The following is a 20,765-nucleotide window of genomic DNA, read 5'->3' on the forward strand; positions in this document are numbered from 1 at the left end:
GAGCTGGCCACCAAGAAATCAGACAGGGAGGAAGTCAGAAAAGAGGCTTGGCCATTTGTAACCACCAGAGGCAAAAGGTCATGGCAGCACTTGACATGGATGCAGACATACAAGGAGAGGCAGGCTGTGGCCACTAGAGAGAAGAGGATCAAGAAGAATTCCACACAACTAGAAGTTTCAAATCAATACCAGGTCCTCAATGTGGAAACTTTGGAAAAATATACCTCTCACGATCCCATAGGCCCAAGGGAATGGAGAGATGTACCAGACACACATGGATGGCAGATCAGTCCAACGTGTAAGAAAATCAAGCTTGCCTGCAGAAAGTTCTCCAATCGTCCAAGGAAGACAGACAATTCTTGTTAGAAAAAACAAATACTCAGACGAATCAAAAGAACATTCTACATGAGACAGGCAGACAACAAGATAGCCTGCTGCCTTCCCAGAGCCAAGACATGAGATGTCAGATTGCATAGGCTTCTGAAGTTGACACACGAGGATCCACTGATGATGGCTCATACTGGCATTAACAACACTAAGTCATGGGATATTTCATAGATAGTAGATGACTTCAGAAGTATGCTGAAAAAAAAAATTCAAGCAATCTTTTTTGAGATCCTTCCAGTCCCACAAGCAAAGAAAGACAGAGGATCCTGGAAGTAAAGCGCTGGCTAGTTAAATGGTGTAGGGTAGGGGTTTTGGTCTGTGGAACATTGCCCCTCCCCTTCTATGAGGGCAGTGGACTCTACAGTTTGGATGGCCTCCATCTCAGTAGGAGGATCAATCTCCTTGAGAACAGGCTGCTAGAGTAGCTAGGAGAGGGTAAAACTAACAGCAAAAAGGGAGGGTTAAAAAAAGGGGGGGGGGAAATATAGGCATTCAGCATAAAATTCAGATGTTGAGAATAAAATTAATCAAGAAACCAAAGAACATGAAAAGAAGAAATTCCTGAATTGCCTATACACCAATGGTTCTCAAAACTAGGGCCACTGCTTGTTCAGGGAAAGCCCCTGGCAGGCTGGGCTGATTTGTTTACCTGCCTCATCCACAGATTCGGCCGATCGCGGCTCCCACTGGCCACGGTTCGCTGCTCCAGGCCAATGGGGGCTGCAGGAAGCAGCGCGGGATGAGGGATGTACTGGCCGCCCTTCCTGCAGCCCCCATTGGCCTGGAGCGGTGAACCACAGCCAGTGGGAGCTGCGATCAGCCGAACCTGCGGATGCAGCAGGTAAACAAACCGGCCTGGCCCACCAGGGGCTTTCCCTGAACAAGCGGAGGCCCTAGTTTGAGAACTACTGCTATACACCAATGCTAGAGTCTGTGTAATTAAGAGGAAGAATTGGAATTGCTCATTTATCAGCATAAATTCCATCAAGTTGGTGTTACTGAAACTGGTGGGATGATTTGCATGAATGGAATGTTAAAATCGGTGGTTATAGCCTATTTAAGAAGGACTGAGTGCACGAAAGGGGAGGACGATTGGCACTCCATGTAAAAAATGCCATTACCTCTTTCCAAAGTCACTGATAACTTGGAAGAAATGATCTTGAATGCTTATGGATCAATGTACGAATAGACAAAGTACAACATTAGTTGGTGTCTGCAACAGACCACCAAATCACACTGGGGAACAGGATGACCACCTCCTTTCACACTTGTATATGATGTACAGGAACAAAAATTGCATAGTCATGGGGACTTCAATTTGAATGGTATATGCTGGAGGTCTCATGCTGCCAGTACTAAAACATCCTTGGAATTTCTAGATGACAATTTCCTAACACAAAAGATGTTGCAGCCAACACAGGGGAATTTATTAGACCTTGTCCTAACAGATGAGGAACTGATCAAAGAACTAAAAATTAACAGTAGCTTAGGTACTAGTAATCATGACTTGATCACATTTCGAGACCAGTGTATGTACATACACACATACACACACACACACACACACACACACACACACACACACACTTACTTGCTGCTTTAATAGGGCCAATTTCACAAAGCTAAAAACAATTATTAGCCAAATACACTGGAAGGAAGAACTTAAGAAAAATGTGAATGATACCTGGGAATCATTTAAGAATACCTTATTAGATGCTCCAAAAACCACAATCTCATAACTGAGGAAGAAGGCTATGCTGGTTTTAAAAAATTACCTGGTTTAAAGAGGGGAAGTGAAGGCAGCTATACAAAATAAGTAGGTAATAATACAACAAATGGAGGAAAGGGGAAGCTGATATGAATATAAATCAGAAGTTAGGAATTGTAGAAAATTGATGAAGGAAGCAAATGGATACAAGAAGAAATCTATTGCCAGCAGAGCTAAGGACAAAAAGGAGTTTTTAAAATATGTTAAAATAAACAAAACAAAACAACCCAACAATGGTATTGGTCTATTACTGGACAGGAAGAATAAAAATATCAATAATTCAGAAAAGAAAAAAGTTCTCAATAAATATTTCTATTCTGAATTTGGGGGGAAAACAGATTATATAGTCTCATTATAATTATATAGTGATAACACTCTTTCCATTCCACTAGTAACACTGGAAGATATTAAACAGAAGCTACTAATGTCAGACATTTTTAAAAAGCAGGTTCAGAAAAGTTTTAAAGGAGCCGATTGAGGAGCAATCAGGACCATTAATGTTGATTTTTAATAAGTCTTGGAGCACTGGGGAAATTCCAAAAGACTAGAAGAAAGCTAATGTGCCAGTTTTTACAAAGGATAAGTGGGATGACCAAGGCAGTCAGAGGCCTGTCAGCCTGACATTGATACTGAGCAAGATAACGGAACAGTGGACATGGGACTTGATTAATAAAGAATTAAAGGAGGGTAATGCAATTAATGCAAATCAACATGGGTTTATGGAAAACAGATCCTGTCAAACTAATGATATTTTTTTTGTTGAGATTACAAGTTCGGTTGATAAAACGTAATAGTATTGACATAATACACTTAGTGTTCAGTAAGGCATTTGACTTGATATTGCTTGACATTTTGATTAAAAACCTAACATGGCACACATTAAGTGGATTAGTCACTGGCTAAATGATAAGTCTCAAAATGTAACTGTAAATGGAGAACTGACATCAAGCAGCTGTGTTTCTATTAGGGTTCCATAGGGATCATTTCTTGGCTCTAAGCTATTTCTACATTTTTATCAACGACCTGGAAGAAAACATAAAATCAACACTGATAAGTCTGCAGATGGCAAAAAACTTGGGGTTTGGTAAATAATGAAGAAGACAGGTCGCTGATTCAGAGCAATATGGATTACTTGGTAAACTGGGTGCAAGCAAGCAATATGCATTTTAATACAGCTAAATGTAACTGTATGCATCTAGGAACAAAGAACATAGGCCATACTTACAAGATGGGGGACTCTATCCTGAGAAGCAGTGACTATGAAAAGATTTAGGGGCGGAAGGGATAATCAGCTGAGCACGAGCTCCTTTTGTGATGCTTTGGCCAAAAGAGCTAATACAGTCCGGGGATGTATAAATAGGGGAATCTTGAGTACTCAATATGGAGGTTATTTTACCTCAATATATAGCAACTGCTCCTGGAATTGTTTCCAGTTCTGGTGCCCACAACTGAAGAAGGATGTTGATAAATTGAAGAGGGCTCAGAGAAGAGCCATGAGAATGATTAAAGGATTAGAAAACATGCCTTATAGTGATAGACTTGAACAGCTCAATCAATTTACCTTCTCTTTGTTAAGTTTAAGACTACAGTCTGTAAGTATCTACCTGGGGAACAAATATTTAATAATGGGCTCTTCAGTCTAGCAGAGAAAGTTATAACGTGATCCAATGGCTGGAAGTTGAAGCAAGAAATAGACTGGAAATAAGGCATACATTTTTAAACAGTTAGGGTAATTAACAATTGGAACAATTTACCAAAGGTCATAGTGGATTCTCCATCTCTGACATTTTTAAATCAAGATTGGATGTTTTTCTGAAAGAGATGCTCTAGGGATTATTTTGGGGACATTCTATGGCCTGTATTACACAGGAGGCCAGACTAGATGATCACAATGGTCCCTCTGGCTTTGGAATTTATGCATCTATGGTAAGAGTTACTATTTAAGAAGAGTTCCAGATTCAATATGAAATGCATCTACTACATTAGCTCATAAAAATAACTTTTTTGTGGTATCCTCAGTCTTACACAGGCTTTCACAGTACGGAAGTGCACATGCTTAATGTATACACAAACACCGTACTAGATACTTGACTGTTGGGGAAAGCTAGTGATTTTTAAGAGGGTATGTTAGTTTTTTCTACTTCTTTATTTTTGAATTCACTTTTACTGTAATGCTTAATGATCATTTCCAGATGATAATAGCTAGGCAGGTGGCAAGCAGAAATTACTGGCACAAATCTCCTTATTTATCTCCCTATCTGCAAATCATGCACACAGAAGCTCTATGAAAAAAGAACTTTGTTTTTCTGTTACTCCATCTTACTTTTCCCCAGCCTGTTTCACTCACTTGTTTTGTCGTAAGGTAAGACTGCAAGCTCGTTTGAGCAGTTATTGTCTTTGACTATGTGTCTGTAGAGAATCTCAACCCAATAGTGCCCTAATCTGGTTAGGGTTTCTAGGCATTAGGGTGAAACAAATAATAAAACTGGATACTGGAAGAATAACAAAATGGAAAAAAGACAATGTTTGGCAACTTTTCCTCTTCTTTAAAGCCATATTCAGCAGTTCTTACTCAAGGGATCTCCTAATAAAGTCAGTTTTGCCCAAATAAGTAAGCAGTGCTAAAATTGGAAACTCAACAAAATACGTTTACTTGTACACATACAAAGATGGGCTTTACAGATTTGATCTTCACTATTTTTTTATATCCAGTTAGACTTTTTGTTTAAAGCATAATCTAAGAGCCCTGAAAAAAATAGAAATATTATTAAATTTGTAGCAGATCAGGAGATAATGTTCTGATGATTCAGAAGTTCTTCAGGAACCTGAATGTACTCCCGGGATAACAACAGGTTTTAATCATGATGGCCCTAAGTTACAAAAACCTCACGGTCATGTACAGTTATGCACATAATTTGTGTTCACAATCTTCTGATTTGTTAAGTTTGAAATCTACAAGCCCCATAACAAGATAAATAGGTTATATGTAGCTGAGATAATGTTTTTCCTGTTTGTCTCATTTCTGTTGGACAGAATATGCTACCACCACTAGGTGGAAGCCTAAATTATCTTTTAAAAGATAACTCATATTCTTTCTAATGCTGATTATAACAAATGTGTTCACTATAATATTCTTCTGAGAGACCTAATCATGTGTTGGCTATTACTAAACTGTATTTATGAGAGAAGTAGGGATTGTCCATAGATGAATAAATGGGTTCCAGGACATAATTCTGTACTTAAACTACAAATTTTTAAATAATGTGTTAGTAATAGTATGACTCTTGATACTTTCCCAGTATAAAAATCCAAGCGGTTGTTACTGAAAGCATTAAATAGTTAGACATAAGATCACTCAGGTACAACTACAGGATAAGCTTTAAAATTCATATATTAACAACAAAAAGAATAAGTGGTATAGCAATATGGCAGCAGTGTTAAAAATACTAATGGTATTGCCCATGACATTTTGAACTTGGAAAATGCAATAAAAGCCTGTACCAAATGCACATCTCACATCCTCCTCTAAGTCTCATTTTCCATTAACTCAAGACCACACCATTATTGGAATGCGGAGGAAATGGCACTGTATTTACATATAACAGAGTTAACAAAAAAAGCTAATCAAACATTATACCATATCCACGTGAACAAAGAAAAACACAAAATTACCAACCTCAGTAGCGGAAAGACTAATCTAAAAGAGAATGATGTCACTCTCCAAATGAGAGGTACCAAATGCTTCTTCCCACGACAGATGTGTGCCACACACATACAAATTCATCCACTGGGTATACTCACAGATCATTCCAATTCTCTCTGAAAGACAAGACTCCACGATATGATAAGGATTCTTGACTAAGGGTCCTAACCCTGCTGGTGTTTTTCTAGATTTGGAGGCAGCACCGGCAGAATGAGAATGGGGCCATGAAATTTTAAGGCTATATTACAATGGAATCCTGTTTTACAAATCCGTCTGGGGAACCTTCATTTTGATTGTTCTATCCCAGGAGTGGGCAAACTACAGCCCAGCCTTCAGATGTTTGAATCCGGCTCTCAAGCTCCTGCCAGGGAGTGGGGTTGGGACTTGCTCTGCGTGGCTCTCGGAAGCAGTGGCACATCTCCCCTCTGGTTCCTACACCTAGGGGCTGCCCGGGGGCTCCGAACGTGGCACCTGCCCCAAGCGTCAACCCCACAGCTCCCATTGGCCAGCAAATGAGGCCAATGGGAGCTGCAGGGGCGGTGCCTGCAAACGGGGCAGTGCGCAGAGCTGCCTGGCCGCGCTTCCATGTAGAAGCCAGAGGGGGGACATGCTGCTGCTTCCGGGGAGCTGCTTGTGGTAAGAGCCATCTGGAGCCTGCACCCCTGACCCCCTCTCGAGCCCCAATCCCTTGCCCCAGCCCTGATCCCCCTCCTGCCTTCCAAACCCCTCAGTCCCACCCACCTGCACCCCAATCCCCTGCCCCAGCCCAGAGCCCCCTCCTGCGCCCTGAACTCCTCATTTCTGGCCCCATCGCAGAGCCCACACCCCCAGCTGGAGCCCTCACCCCCTTCCGCACCCCAACCCCAATTTCATGAACATTCATGGCCCACCATACAATTTCCACACTTACATGTGGCCCTCGGGGCCAAAAAGTTCACCCACCCCTGTTCTATCCAAATGATCTCTATATCTGGGGTGACACTAAACTGGGAGGAGAGGTAGATACGCTTGAGGGTAGGGCTAGAATACAGAGGGACCTAGACAAATTAGAGGATTGGGCCAAAAGAAATCTGATGAGGTTCAACAAGGACAAGTGCAGAGTCCCGCACTTAAGACGGAAGAATCCCATGCACCGCTACAGACTAGGGACCCAATGGCTAGGCAGCAGTTCTGCAGAAAAGGACCTAGGGGTTACAGTGGACGAGAAGCTGGATATGAGTCAACAGTGGGCCGTTGTTGCCAAGAATGAGTTACCTAGGGAGGTGGTGGAATATCCTTCCTTAGAAGTTTTTAAGGTCAGCCTTGACAAAGCCCTGGCTGGTATGATTTAGTTGGGGATTGGTCCTGCTTTAAGCAGGGGGTTGGACTAGATGACCTCCTGAAGTCCCTTCCAACCCTGATATTCTATGATTCTACCTCAATGCTGTTTTATGGAAACTTCCCAAATTAAAAAGATGCAGAAAAAACAAAATCTCTGCCTTGCACAGATAATAATGACTAAGACTAAGCATTTAATGTCAAAGCAGATCAAGCGGATAAGGGAAGTCACTGCAGCCACGCCACACACATCTATCCTGACAGTCAGAACAGCATCCTGATTTCCTATCTGCGGTCATTTCTGATTCTCACAAGCTCTCTCATTCAGCCGCCACAACTAAAGATGCTCAAAGGAATGAGAAAGTCTTTCCTGACTTTGAGAAATAAAAAATAAAAAATAAAAAAAAAAAACACAACTAAGGAAACAGTTTCCAATGTGATCCTTACAACCGAATGCCCATTGAACACTCTAAGTTAGGGGTGAGGTTATCAGCAGCAATAGGAATTTACTTTTAATAAATAGTTTTTGATCCACATAGTGCAACATTGCCAGATACAGCAGAATTGGTTTTTAAGAGACCTTTTGACTATGCCAATGAAACAACACTCCTGAATCTCAGGTCACAATTTTTATTAAAATCTGAAATGACAAATGCCTCAAAATCATATTTAACTTTCAAAAATCTATTACATTGTTAGACAAAGAGCAGATCATCTAATCAATGTACTTCATTGCCACTTACAGCAGAATAGGAAAAGGTAGCAGCAGTTTTAGGCTTATATATCCAATACAGTTGCTGAGGGACAATCAAACAGGCACCCCAGATTTCCCATTCATAGCCCAGGTTGATTCCAGCATTCACAGATGATAGCAGAAGCTCCTTAAATGCTCTTCCTCAAACATCACCTGAAAAATTGTTTTTCAGTTTCACTTCTCAACATCTCAGTCCATTTGTGGGTGGGCAAAGACCTTAAGAACAAGTGAAAGTGATGTAGGGAGAATCACACCACCCAAAGAGTTCAGAAGAAGGAAATGATGTTGTGGTTATGTGAAAGTAGGAGACCCAGTCATTGATAGGGAGGAAGCCAGATGGGGCCTTTCACATGTTACTTCATATAGTGCCCAATCTAACACACACTGAAATTAATGGAAGTCACAACAAGATCATATAAAGCCAACATTAAAGGCAGACCCTGCAGAACGTCAGTGTGTGTGTGAATAGCAGCATTTAATTTATGTTCTGTAAAATATTATAAGATCCCTAAAACCACATCCTGCAGTCATCCAGTGTGTAAAAAATAAGTAAATAAACCCAACATCTTGATTCATATCAACACTTTGGAAATGAATCAGATTAAATAACATTGATTTATCAGAGCTTTTATCTGTCCGTGACAACATTCATGAGAAAAACTAAACAGAACAATTAATAATCTTAGAGGTACTCTGTCCAAAGGACCAGCCCCTCCAGAACATAAGAACGGCCATACTGAGTCAGACCAATGGTCTATCTAGCCCAGCATCCTGTTTTCGGACAGTGGCCAATGCCATGTGCCAGAGGAAATGAACTGAACACATAATCATCAAGTGATCCATCCCCGTTGCCCATTCCCAGCTTCTGGCAAACAGAGGTTAGGGATACTTCAGAGCATGGTTTTGCATCCCTGCCCATCCTTGCCATTGATGGACCTATCCTCCATAAAACTTATCTAGCTCTTTTTTGAACCCTGTTATAGTCTTGGCCTTCACAACATCCTCTGGCAAAGAGTTCCACGCCTTGACTGTGTGAAGAAATTCTTCCTGCCCCGCTGAGAGTGGCCAACTGGACTTTTAATGGACCGGTCAGCAGTGCTGACTGGAGCCACCAGGATCCCTTTACGACGGGCGTTCCTGTTGAAAATTGGATGCCTAGTAACCCTATGCCTATTAATTTCATTTGGTGAACCCTAGTTCTCTTTATTTACTCCTTCTCATAACACACTTTCTCATTTACTTTCTCCATACCAGTCATGATTTTATAGACCTCCATCATATCCCCCCCTTTGATGTCTCTTTTCCAAGCTGAAAAGTCCCGGTCTTATTAATCTCTCCTCATACAAAAAACTGTTCTATACGCCTAATAATTTTTGTTGTCCTTTTCTGTACCTTTTCCAATTCCAATATATCTTTTTGGAGATGGGGCGACCACATCTGCACGCAGTATTCAAGAGGCAGGTGTACCATGGATTTATATAGAGGCAATATGATATTTTCTGTCTTATTAGCTATCCGTTTCCTAATGACTCCCAACATTGACTGCCGCTGCAGACTGAGTGGATGTTTTCAGAGACCTATCTACAATGACTCCAAGATCTTTCTTGACAGCTAATTTAGACCCCATCATTTTATATATATAGTTGGAATTATGGTTTTCCACAGCTCCTGAAATGCCTTGATGCGTTACTAGAGAGCAATACAAGCATCTCCCTTTTTCAATGAGCCAAGCATACTACGGTAAAGCATAACTCTGAATCAATTTCAGTCACGTGGTAGCTCATAGAAAGGCTGCCAAAATCCTGTGCTCCAGGGCTAACAATGGATAGAGGCAATTTATTTAGCCTATTAGGAAGATGGACTCTCGTCACTCTTTATTGATTCTCTGTAGCCCCAAGACAGCCAAAACCTTCTTAGCTAGAGGACTGGTCCTCGTAACATGGCAGCTTTAAGGATTGGAGGAGGACAATTCAAATGTCTTAGAAGTGAATAAAAAAAGATTCAGCTGAATTTTCTGCTATAACAACACTAACCCATAATTTGTAACCCAACCAGTTTGGTAATTAATATTAGCTTGTTATTATTTGTTTTTAAGCAATACATACCCATCAATTATTGTACAATTTAGAGGTTGAGCTAAATTACTTATCAGCTCTGCCAACATTAACAACATTCCCAGGCAATAATCATTATCAATCTAATTATACCAGCTGCCTCTTGTTAATGAGCATCAATTATTTTAATTAAAATATTAAATATTTAGAAAATAGAAAGCAATGTATATTAATAATTGATATGCTTCATTTGAATCCACCTGAAGAGCTATAGTTCCTGACTAACAAAGTTTGTTTTCTTTAGAAGTATCTCCTTCTAGTATTAATACTTCCCCATGGGTTTCAAGATACAAACCATTAATCTGAGCCCACTGCTATAAAATATAAATAGGCATAACATACATTATACTACTAATTATTTTTATAAATTTAACATTTACATACAGACTGTTTCTATAAATCTAATTCTTAGAGGCCTTATTTCATGCAACAGCATACAAAAAGCAGTTCATTTTTCTATTTTGTAAGTTCAAACAAGTCAAATTACATTTCCTGTAAAAAATATTTCATTACCCACTTACATCTTTTTAAGAGTTTAGGGATTTTTTTTAAACAAGCTTTCTAAATTCTTGTATTAAGCAAATTAAAGAGACTCTTGTCTCTTTCTAGTAAAAATTATAGTATAGCTAAGACCCTACCTGAATCGTGAGATGTTCTTCAAATAATTGCTGCTAACTTGTGGACAAGACATGGAAAATCGCAGAATAGTAATTATAGACCTTAGCTGTAATTGGAAAAGCCACAGTAGACCTATTTGTTTAAGAAAAAATTGCTGGAATGATATAAACACTCACTTATTATGTTATTGAGACAATGCGGGAATTTTTCTTAATACTGTGTGTCCCTCAGTTTCCCCTATGTACTGCATGTTTAACTAGGTGGTGGGAAAAGGTGGTTTAATCTTTGCAGAGACCCAGGGGACCACGTGTGACTGCCACCTAGCTGCCTGGGCCGATACAATGTCCCAGACATTTTGTAACCTAGCAACTGATGACCCTGGGACCCACCCTCTGCAAGAAGCCAGCCAATTACAACCAGCCAGAGAGCAAAGAATTGAGCTGAGTAGCCAGGTGACCTGTTTTTCCCAGGAATCAGAAAAAAGGACAGAGGATGGCTTTGGGCTGTTGTATAGTGTAGGCTACTAGAAGCGGGACTCTCACTTCTGGATTGGGACTCAAGGAAGGTCAGAGAGAGAGTGCGTGAGAGATCAGGGTTCTGGACAGACCCAGGTGGATTTTGCTGCAACTTCTCCGTTCTTTATGCTAATGTAAGGACTTAAACTCATCTGCCTTTACAATACTTTCTAAGAGTCATTCCAGTTTAAGGAAGTCAGGCAGCATTGTCATTTTTGGGTGTGCAAGCCTTCCCCAGATATCCAATTCGAGTGGACTCATTGAGGGGAGCTCATGAGATGACGCAGAGGTGCTGAAGGCTGTGAAGTTCAGTCCCAAGAGGCAGTGAAGCCAAGGGGCTTACCCCAGAGAGCTTGTGCAACCGTTGAGCAAGGCTGACACAATGAAGGGAGTTCTCCCAGGGGCTGTTCCAGAGCACGGGACCTGTGAATCCATGACAGTTATGCTTCCTCATTATTTTTTTTTTTGACAACCAGACAATTTAGTGCAACTATATTATATTACAGGGTTCAAAAAAGAAATAGATAAATTCATGGAGGAAAGGTCCATCAATGGCTATTTGCCAGGATGGACAGGAATGGTGTCCCTAGCCTGTTTGCCAGAAGCTAGGGATGGGCAATAGGGGATGGATCACTTGATGATTACCTGTTCTGTTCATTCCCTCTGGGGCACCTGCCATTGGCCACTGTCAGAAGACAGGACACTGGGTTAGATGGACCTTTGGTCTGATCCAGTACGGCTGTTCTTATGGTTTTTTTTGTTTTGTTTTTTTTTTTTTAAAGTGACTGGTGCAATATAAAATTCAGAAGACAAATTCTTAACAGAACTGCTATAGAATTCAGTCACTTTAGCCATTTATATTTTACAGACACTGAATATTACTGCAGCACACCCCACTACAGGGGTCTCCTTCATGTCCTGTCTTTGCTTTATGAAGACTTGTCTGTATCGAGATATTGCACACTCAGCATCCACAGAATTAGGTAAGATCAATAGTGATTGCTTTGCTGCCTCTGCTAATTCTGGAAAACGCTGTAGAACTGTAGATGAACCCCAAAACTCTCCAAGATCATTTGAGGTACTAATGGGCAAAAAAGTGTGTTGCAAAACTCAAAATGTATGCAAATTGTGGACTGTGCAAAGTAAGCTGATTTAAAATAAAACTACAGTGGAAGCCTAATATTGCAGAATCTGCAATTTCTGGAATATCGCAAATGAAGTAGAACCTTAAATACAGCAATATTACAAATTTATTAGAGCATAAGCTTTCGTGAGCTACAACTCACTTCATCGGATGCATTTGGTGGAAAAAACAGAGGGGAGATTGATATACACACCTATATCAATCTCCCCTCTGTTTTTTCCACCAAATGCATCCGATGAAGTGAGCTGTAACTCACGAAAGCTTATGCTCTAATAAATTTGTTAGTCTCGAAGGTGCCACAAGTACTCCTTTTCTTTTTGCGAATACAGACTAACACGGCTGCTACTCTGAAACCTAGCAATATTACAGTAACTCAATGGCTATTCTGTGTTCATTTATCTATTGAGATATAATGTCTCAAACTTGATCCCCTTTCTCTCATTTTTCTTTAAAATTAGTCTTAAAATCTGCCTTTAATCTTTTGCTGATCTTTTTATATTCTGCAAATATATTTAAGATAGCAGCATTCTTGCCCGTGAACTAAATCATAGGTTCAAGTTCCACATTGAGATTTGGGTTCATATCCAAGGAGAGCTGTCCTGAAACTAAAATCCTAAAATACTATGTTACAAAAGATGGTCCCAAAATATGAAACAGAGAACTTAAATGATGTGGATTAATTTCCTTGACATAAACACCTGATGTGCTCACTTTCCTGAATCTGCATTTTTTATGTAAATAATAAAGTAAGAACAATAAAATTGTTTGGAACAGTGGTAAGTTTTGGTCAAAAATGCCAGAGCTATTTTAACAATTAGTAAGTATCCAGGAGGAAGGTTGGATAACAAGAAGGCACAACACAACCACAGTCCCAATTATCAATGACCCAGTATACATACTCAATAAGGCATGATACACACAGTGGGCATGATCCTCCTACGAATGAAATCAATGTTAAAACTTCTATTGACTTCAGTGGTGTAAGGCCAAGCCTTCTCTTAGAGTTAATAGGAGTTTCAACCACAAAGTCAAATAGTTCCAGATTAAGAATTTTTTTTTAAAACCTAGGAAAATACATTAAAAAAAATTCTGAGAACATTAAGATTGCATAATTAGATACTCAAAGTCACAAAACAACAAAGTTCACATCACAGTTGTAACCTTAGCTCAGCTCTCATGTGCTTACATTCAGATAGAATGTGTGATCCTATAATTAAATGTTGTTTCTCCCCACTAACACAATATATCGAACCACATTGCAATATGCATCTTGTATAGTGTGTAGTGAGTGAGGAAAAAGCCGGTCCAGGAATTAAAATTGTATTTGTGCAAGAGTAAGCTATACATCTAACAAGAAAATCAGGAATAAAAATACTTCACATATGCCACATGCCAAGTTAATGTTACTATAAGAAACTTAACTGTTACAACATTTTAATTGTGAAACCTCAAAGTTGCTTTGACACACTATTTAGCATTTAATAGAATCATAGGCCTGGAAAGGACCTCAAGAGGTCATCTAGTCCAGTCCCCTGCACTCACTGCAGAACTAAGTATTCTAAACTATTCCTGACAGGTGTTTATCTAACCTGCTCTTAAAAAACTGCAATGGAGATTCCACAACCTCCCTGGACTATTTATTCCAGTGCTTAGCCACCCTGACAGTTAGGAAGTTTTTCCTAATGTCCAACCTAAACCGCCGTTGCTGCAATTTAAGCCTATTGCTTCTTGTCCTATAATCAAGAGGTTAAAGAGAATGTTTTTCTTCTCCTTCTAACAACCTTTTATGTACTTGAAAACTGATATGTCTCTCCTTAGTCTTCTCTTCTCCAAACTAAACAAACCCAATTTTTTCAATCTTCCCTCATAGGTCATGTTTTCTAGATCTTTAATCATTTTTGTTGCTCTTCTCTGGACTTGCTCTAATTTGTCCACATCCTTCCTGAAATGTGGCATCCAGAAGTAGACACAATACTCCATCTGTGGTATAATCAGTGTGGAGTACAGCAAAAGAATTACTTCTCGTGTCTTGCTTACAATACTCCTGCTAATACATCCCAGAATGTTCGCTTTTTTGCAAAAACATTACACTGTTGAATCATATTTAGCTTGTGATGCACTATGACCTCCAGAACCCTTTCTGCAGTAATCCACCCTAAGCAGTCATTCCCATTCTGTACGTGTGCAACTATTTGTTCCTTCCTAAATAGACTACTTTGCATTTTGTCCTTATTGACTTTTGTCCTATTTTCGTCAGACCGTTTCTCCAGTTTTCCAGATAATTTTGATTTTTAATCTTATCCACCAAAGCACTTGCAACCCCTCCCAGCTTGGTATGGCCCACAAACTTTATAAGTGTACTCTCTATGACATTATCTAAATCACTGATGAAGATATTTAATAGAATAGGGCCCAGAACTGATCCCTGCACGACCCCACTCGATATGCCGTTCCAGCTTGACTATGAGCGACTGATAACTACTCTCTGGGAATGATTTTCCAACCAGTTATGCACCCACCTTACAGTAGTTCCATCTAGGCCGTATTTCCCTAGTTTGTTTATGAGAAGGTCATACAAGACGTAATAAAAGCCTTACTAGAGTCAAGATATACCACATCTCCCCCTCTTCCCCCGCCCCCTGTATCCACAAAGCATGTTATCCTGTCAAAAAAAGCTATTAGTTCAGTTTGACATGATTTGTTCTGTTACTTATCAACTTATTATCTTTTAGGGTGCTTGCAAATTGATTGTTTAATTACTTAATCCATTATCGTTCTGGATATTACTGAAGCTAAGCTGACTGGTCCAATTTCCCAGGTTGTCCTTATTTCTCTTTTTATAAATGGGCACTATATTTGCCCTTTTCCAGTCCTCTGAAATCTCTCCTGTCTTCCATGACTTTTTGAAGATATTCCCTAATGGCCCAGATACCTCTTCAGTCAACTCCTTGAGCATTCTAGGATGTATGTCATCAGGTCCTGGTGACCTGGAGACATCTAACTTGTTTAAGTAATTTTTAACTTGTTCTTTCTCTATTTTAGCCTCTGATCCTATCGCATTTTCACTGGCATTCACTATATTAGACGTCCAGTTGCTACTAACCTTTTCGGTGAAAACTGAAACAAAAGTCATTTAACACATCTGCCATTTCCACATTTTCTGCTGTCTCATTCCCCCCCCCCAGCCGCCATCACCTCCCCCATTGAGTAATTGGCTTATCCTGTCCTTTGTCTTCCTCTGGCATCTGATGTATTTGTAGAATGTTTTCTTGTTACCCTTATGTCTCTAGCTAGTTTAAACTCATTTTGTGCCTTGGCTTTTCTAATTTTGTCCCTACATATTTGTGTTATTTGTTTATATTAATCCTTTGTAATTTGATCTAGTTTCCATTTTTTGTAGGACTCTTTTTTGAGTTTCTGAACATTGAAAGATCTCCTGGTTAAGCCAGTGTTGTCTCTTGCCATACTTCCGATCTTTCCCATGCAATGCGATAGTTTGTTCTTGTGCCCTTAATAATGTCTCTTTAAAAAACTTCCAACTTTCTTGAACTGTTTTTCACCTTAGATTTGCTTCCCATGGGATCTTACCTACTAGCTCCCTGAGGTTGCTAAAGTCTGCTTTCTTAAAATCCATTATCTTTCTTGTGCCATTATCCTTCCTACCTTTCCTTAGAATCATGAACTCCATCATTTCATGATCACTTTCATTGAAGTTGCCTTTCACTTTCAAATTCTCAACCAGTTCCTCCATATTTGTTAAAATCAAATCTAGAACAGCCTCTTCCCTAATAGCTTTCTCCAGCTTCAGAAATAAAAAAAATTGTCTCCAATACATTTCAATAACTTGTTGGATAATTTGTGCCCTGCTGTATTATTTTCCCCAACAGGTGTCTGGGTAGTTGAAGTCCACAATGGCCACCACGTCCTGTGCTTTGGATGATTTTGTTAGTTTTAAAAATGCCTCTAGATGTTTTTTGAAGAAAAGAAAAAAAGCTGGGTGTACGCAGAATTTCTAGAAGCACAGCTGTAATAAGCAATGTGCTAGTACCACTAGTGCACACTTCTTTAAGCGTGCTAAATACATGCACTTCATAGATGCACTATTGCAGGATGTTCAAGAACTAATCTAGAGCCTCCATGAAATTAGTATTGAATAGGCTATTCCCTCCAGCCAAGGGATAGACTGATGCCCTATAGCCCACTGGAATAAAAAGAGAGATAAACACTGGCCTGAGAACCTGTTTCCCAGCAAGGGAAGAGAATGATGAAGAAATGCTTTGGAACTTGTTGCCCAATTATCTATTTCATGGTTACAAGGCTCTGGGAGTCCTAGCGCATTCTAAGGTGCAAGAAGTCCCTTAGCTCTGTGAAATGAATGTGAGATTTTTAGTTATTACACCTTCACACTGACATAATTTTGGGGGGAAATAAGAAGACTGAGATCTAGGTAAAAGGATCCACATGAACAACTTGGCAAAGCCTGAATCTACCTTGGCATCTTTTCAAACTGTCCATATAATACATCCCTCTTGAAGCGTGCACTATGCCATTTTCAAACAGACACTATTAAATCTAAAGCAATTTCCCGTTCCCACCCCCATGCCTTGCAAAACCATTAGCGCTCATTAAAGATCATCCTAAGTTTCAGGTTTTGAAATTCAGGTTTTTTGCTGAAAAACCACGTATTTTTACAACTCCAATGGGACTAAAAGGAATTTTGTTAAAAAAAATTCCAAGTCACTTTTGGAAAAGAACCAAATATGGAAGATTTAAACCACAAAGTTGTATGCTACAGGCAGCTATAAGAGGAAACTGTTTTACAGCTTTAATTATAGAATTCACTACCAAATAAAACCCATGGTTGCATGGGCTGTTTGAGAGGTATGACCAAGATTTTCAGTTTTCAAGCTCTATCAGTTGGTATGGGGAAATGAAAATCAGAAAATCATTTACTTTTTAATTCTGAAAAGGATATCTTGCAGGATTCTCACTCCCAAGCTGTGACTCCTTAGTGAAAAGCTGATGGAACTGTTCTTACTCTCAAGGCTTTTTGACCCTTAAGGTCAGCAATAGTGAGATAAAAATGCAAGTCAGGCCCCCTGCTAGCCATTCCATGGCTCTACTGCTGACTCTAAAAGTGCTCCTTCTGATTATTCCGTTCTTATATTGAGCAGGACATGAAGCTAAGAGAAAGAAAAAACCATTCAGGATGATCAATGTGAGATTACAAATTAAAAAAAAGTGCACCTCAGACAAAAATGAAAAACAAGGTGTAAGAGAAAGCGGTCTTTAAAAAAAAAAAAAAAAAAAAAAAAAGTTAAAAGTTAACCTCCAGACTCTTAGAGGAACCGGGCAGGTGAACGAGAATCCTGAAAAAGGATCTTTTCAGAGAAGTAGAATTATAAATTAAGTATTTTTCCCTGTCTAATGAGAGCATCTGTGCAGGACTCTCACTTCTGGAAAAAAAGACTGAAAAATGTCCAAAAAGAGAGACAGAAATTAAAACAAGTGGTAATAACAAGGTTAGTGACAAAAGAATTAACAGATCTTCTTTTATTATGTCCAGCATTAAACAGTATAAGGAGCAGCAAGTGACCTCTTACAAATCAAATAATTGGACATAATTATTTTTCTTTCAGCAGACTTCTTCTGATCTTCAATGTTATCAGAAAGAAAAACCTACACAAGTAAGACAAATGAAAATTTGGGATATCTTGACATAAAACAAAAACTTCTGCAGGTAAAAGAGTTTGGCCTTTTCCACCTTGGAAATGCTTTCTAGAACACAGAATCCAAAACAGGATTTCCTCCTGGAGGATGAGGCTATGCAATAATGCTTTGTGAACATATGGAGAGAAAACCATGCAGCTACTTTACATATGTCTGATGGAAACATCCATGAAGGTAGGTTATGGTCAGCGTTCACCTGAATTGCGCGAACATTGACATAACTTTCTAGTTTCAGGTCAGCTAGGCCCTAGCAATGTGAAATGCAGTCAGATATTCATTCATTCACTATTAGAATCATTAAACCTTTGTGTCTCATAAGCTTTAACACGTTCTTTGCTACCAGAGGTAGGCTGTTGAAAAGTACAGCAGCATCCCTTCCCCAGCTAGTGGAGAAAATATCTTTAGCTAACATGGTCTTTTCTTTGGTTTCAGAGTAGCAGCCATGTTAGTCTGTATTCGCAAAAAGAAAAGGAGTAATGATGAATAAGGAAAGATGCATCCGATGAAGTGAGCTGTAGCTCACAAAAGCTTATGCTCAAATAAATTTGTTAGTTTCTAAGGTGCCACAAGTACTCCTTTTCTTTTTAGTCTTTTCTTGATGCCATGAGCAGACCAGTAGCTTTTTCTTCCAGTGAAAGGCAAAGAGAAAGGTGTCCCCCTCCAGATGAAGGCCTAATCCTCCACTCCCTCCTCTCCTACCACCTGTGAGAATATATCACTGATTGACTCAGACTGAGATGGGGTTCTGGATCCTGTAAACTCTTCCTCTAAATATACTCAGGATCAATACAAACGGTCTTCCTTCTATCCATGGCTGACTCCACAAAACTCTCATAAGGAGGGTGAGAGCTGTAGCAAGTGTGATGCTGAGAGACCAGGTACCAGCTCATGCCAAGGTCCCCATGTCTCAATTGAACACTGACAAATCCATAACTGGAATCAGTCTGGCTCACCTGTGTAATAGTATTGTTATAATAGATATCAGAATTATAAGAATGTGTTAGATTTTATTGAATGCTTGTGAGCTGCTGCATGCATTCTCACTTATAATATGTATCCCATATTATACAATAATATTTAAGTGTTTGTATTGTAAGCCTCGGTAACTGTGTAAATCTCTAGACAGGAGAGGGACATTAACTAGTGTGAAATGCTGGTCTCCAACAGAAGGTGTTATGTCCTGCTCAACAGGGAAAGCCCATCAATTCCAAACAAACTATTATGGAGCATTAAAGAGGACAAAAGACTTTGCTCACTGCTCTCTGCCATGAGATGCAAGACGAGTCATGCAAGTGAATTCCTCCCATTAGATGAGTTTGCAGCTCAGAGTGCAAGGGGGGAGGGGAATAAAAACCTGTAACAAGAAGGAACTGTTTCTCATTGCTGCTTGGAACCTGGAGGCAAGGTTCCTAGGCATAAGCAGGGATCCCCTGCAGCTTAGCCGAGATTAGCCCTAAACGACATACAGAGCTTGCTTATTAGAGAATCTACTATTACCTTTTGAAATTTAAGATTGTAGCTTATTTCTGTATGTATGTTTACCTGATTTAACCTTGTAAATAACTCTGTTTCCTTTTCCTATTTAATAAATCTTTAGTTTAGGATTGGCTACAAGCATGGTCTTTGGTGTGAGCTCTAAGGTGCAATTGACCTGAGGTAAGTGACTGGTCCTTTGGGACTACAAGTAACCTGAATATTGCTGTGACTCTTGATGTAATGTACCATCTAGCACAAAGGTAGGCTTATCCGGGTGGTAAGACAGGGAGAGTACCCAAAAGAACAGTCTGTGACTCTTGTGTTAAGGCTCTTGTAGTGCCTCGGAGTTTATACTTGATCATTGGTTGGTGACATCTAAGTATAGAACTCATGACCAATTTGGGGGGTTGGTGCTGGTTCTTAACAGTCTGCCCGGAGGTTGGTACTCTTGCTCTTGAGTCACTCCAGACAGCTTGATAGCTGGGATCATCCTCACAAAGATAATATTTTTTTCATTGGCTGTCTTCCAGGCTTGGACAGTTGCTTGAGGGGTCTTCTTCAGTTGCTGGTCCAAAACAGGATGCAAGAGTATCCTGGGCTACGTACCTCAACTGGGGACTTAGCAAATTTTTGGACCAGTTTCAATTAAAATGCATTTGTTTAGTCAGCTTTTATAAGAACTGGAGAAAGTTGGGCTCCTCTCTTGTAAGCATTGGTGTGTTCCTCTACTGCAGAGATTATCTGGCATAAAATTAGTTCTCTTGCTCATCTGAGTCCAAAGAACAGCCTTTATCACCCCAATACTCAGCCTGCCCTTATTTACACAGCTAGAACAGTCTAGGTGATGGAGGGGTTCTGAGCATCTTATCTGCTTTGTGAAATCCACAGCGTAAGAGGTGCTGGATCATCATTGTCAAGACTTCCTATCTGGGAAAAACAGACTCTTGTTGCACGAGCATCAGCCTTAGCACAAAAAACACTCCAATGCATCAAGAGATACTACCTCTGCCAATGCAGGGTCAGAGGAATGCCTCAAAGGTACTATGGGTTTTGTGGCAGACGTGCCAGGACTAAGAATAATTGCGACAGACCACTACACATACCAATATTAGGAAACTCTGCCCCATGCCCGCTTTGAGCTCATGAATGCATAAGGATGCCCAGAGACCTACATACTCAAGCTGCCAGGAGTCATGGGCTTTGAGAAGCTGTTAGACCTCTCTTGGTGCTTCATGCCTT

General features: G+C 39.8%; 1 protein-coding gene across 2 annotated transcripts in view; it reads right to left on the bottom strand.

Moving 5' to 3' along the window:
- SDHAF3 (succinate dehydrogenase complex assembly factor 3) overlaps positions 1-20,765 on the bottom strand; it is an 80,446-nt gene that overhangs the window by 58,211 nt on the left and 1,470 nt on the right. The gene's annotated exons all lie outside the window — the stretch shown is intronic.

The sequence above is a fragment of the Dermochelys coriacea genome, chromosome 2 (assembly GCF_009764565.3).
Source record: "Dermochelys coriacea isolate rDerCor1 chromosome 2, rDerCor1.pri.v4, whole genome shotgun sequence".
NCBI classification, from domain to species: domain Eukaryota; kingdom Metazoa; phylum Chordata; order Testudines; family Dermochelyidae; genus Dermochelys; species Dermochelys coriacea.